The sequence below is a fragment of the Clytia hemisphaerica genome, unplaced genomic scaffold (genome assembly GCF_902728285.1).
Source record: "Clytia hemisphaerica strain Z4C2 unplaced genomic scaffold, Clytia hemisphaerica genome assembly, whole genome shotgun sequence".
Classification (NCBI taxonomy): domain Eukaryota; kingdom Metazoa; phylum Cnidaria; class Hydrozoa; order Leptothecata; family Clytiidae; genus Clytia; species Clytia hemisphaerica.
This window is the reverse complement of record NW_027103834.1, coordinates 207,128-209,707: the sequence shown is the minus strand read 5'-3', so window position 1 is coordinate 209,707 and position 2,580 is coordinate 207,128.

The following is a 2,580-nucleotide window of genomic DNA, read 5'->3' as shown; positions in this document are numbered from 1 at the left end:
TAGAAAACGAAAGTACTTGATACGGTGGACAAACTCACTAAAATCAATTTACAAATTACACGCTCGTATAACCACGGAAGATCTTCGCAGGTTTTCTTTGGATTACGTCATTATATCTTTGCGTCTCTTTAGCTTCACAGTTTTGATTTTTCTTTATTTTCTTATAAGCATATACTTTATAAGAATCAAATCAATAACTCTTGATAGACCGTGATATACCTTTCGGTAATTAGTTCTTACAAAGTAAACAAGGGATAGGGCACAATATGAGCATATTTATTTTTCTTATAAGCATATACTTTATAAGAATCAAATCAATAACTCTTGATAGACGGTGATATACCTTTCGGTAATTAGTTCTTAGAAAGTAAACAAGGGATGGGGCACAATATGAGCATATTTATTTTTCTTATAAGCATATACTTTATAAGAATCAAATCAATAACTCTTGATAGACGGTGACATACCTTTCGGTAATTAGTTCTTACAAAGTAAACAAGGGATGACGCAAAATAAGAGCATATTTATTTTTCTTATAAGCATATACTTTATAAGAATCAAATCAATAACTCTTGATAGACGGTGATATACCTTTCGGTAATTAGTTCTTACAAAGTAAACAAGGGATGGGGCACAAAATGAGCATATTTATTTTTCTTATAAGCATTTACTTTATAAGAATCAAATCAATAACTCTTGATAGACGCTGATATACCTTCCGGTATTTAGTTCTTACAAAGTAAAAAAGGGTTGGTGTACAATATGAGCATATCTTTTTTTCTTATGAGCATATACTTTATAAGAATCAAATCAATAACTCTTGATATACGGTGACAAACGTTTCGGAAATTAGTTCTTACAAAGTAAACAAGGGACGGCGCACAATATGAGCATATTTATTTTTCTTATAAGCATATACTTTATAAGAATCAAATCAATAACTCTTGATAGACGGTGATATACCTTTCGGTAATTAGTTCTTACAAAGTAAACAAGGGATGGGGCACAAAATGAGCATATTTATTTTTCTTATAAGCATATACTTTATAAGAATCAAATCAATAACTCTTGATAGACGGTGATATACCTTTCGGTAATTAGTTCTTACAAAGTAAACAAGGGATGGGGCACAAAATGAGCATATTTATTTTTCTTATAAGCATATTTACTTTATAAGAATCAAATCAATAACTCTTAATAGACGGTAATATACCTTTCGGTAATTAGTTCTTACAAAGTAAACAAGGGACGGCGCACAATATGGGAATATTTATTTTTCTTATAAGCATATACTTTATAAGAAAACTCTTGATAGACGGTGATATACCTTCCGGTAATTAGTTCTTACAAAGTAAACAAGGGTTGATGTACAATATGAGCATTTTTATTTTTCTTATAAGCATTTACTTTATAAGAATCAAATCAATAACTCTTGATAGATGGTGATAAACCTTTCGGTAATTAGTTCTTACAAAGAAAACAAGAGATGGCGTGTAATAAGAGCATATCTATTTTTTATAAGCATATACTTTATGAGAGCTTTTAAAAATTAAACGACAATTGTTCTTAAATTGGTCTTATTTTTTTAGCGATTTTAAGCCTCGTTGTTCTTGTTGTAAAATTGTTTCATCAAGGCTCGATGTAAAGTAGATTTCAGATTAGCTTCATCTACTTCTTGTTTTCCCATGTAGTTCAAATTCTAGGCGAAATTTTCGACTTCAAGTCGTCTTGTCTTTAGTTGTTTTTATTTATTTGCTCACATTTGTTCATATTTTAGATGTACATAGGACATAGGTAGCCAATATTCTTTATTAACGGTCTCGAACGACCAAGAAAATGCGAAAAATGAGGATAAAAAAATCTATTCAATGATCAAGTTTATTTGAGTTGAGATATTTTTTGATGAACCAATCTGCAAGGACTTTGGGTGTAAACCAAAACCATTGACTTTGTGCCGATTAGCCAACAAATTGATTTTAATCTTGCTCTCTGTCCCACTCTGGTTTCATCTCAAATTCGCCTCGTAGAATTTTATCGATTTTTCTAACTTCAAGAGACTCGTATTACACCAGTTTCGTTTAAAATATCTATATTCATTTTGCGACTTTTTGGAATGTTTTGAGCTCAGGTTATTGAATTCTAAACATCTTCAATTTAAAAAAAGACCATTTAAAATGTTTGCTTGCAAAAGATTGAACAAAAGAGGCAATACATTGACTTTAGACAGCCACTCTCTGTCCACTTCAATTCACAATTAGTAGACAGGGCAAAAAGTGGACCGTCTAAACAAGAGTAACCTCACCAAGAAATATAATTAATAAAATAATACGATCTTCGGTAAATTTCGAAAATTTTGAAGCCTTCGGATGTTCTTAACTTTTTAAGCTTTAAGCCTAAAAAATTTTCTTATTCTTATTTTCGGTATTGACCTTTTTTTGCGTCGGTATTTCGGCTGCAATTTTTACCCTTGACCTTAAAAATAAAAACAGCGAAAATTCCATTTTTCGACCTTAAAAGGTCAATTACAATCGTCCTAAATAATGTTTAGCCTGGGCTGCTAGCATCCACTAACGGATTCGT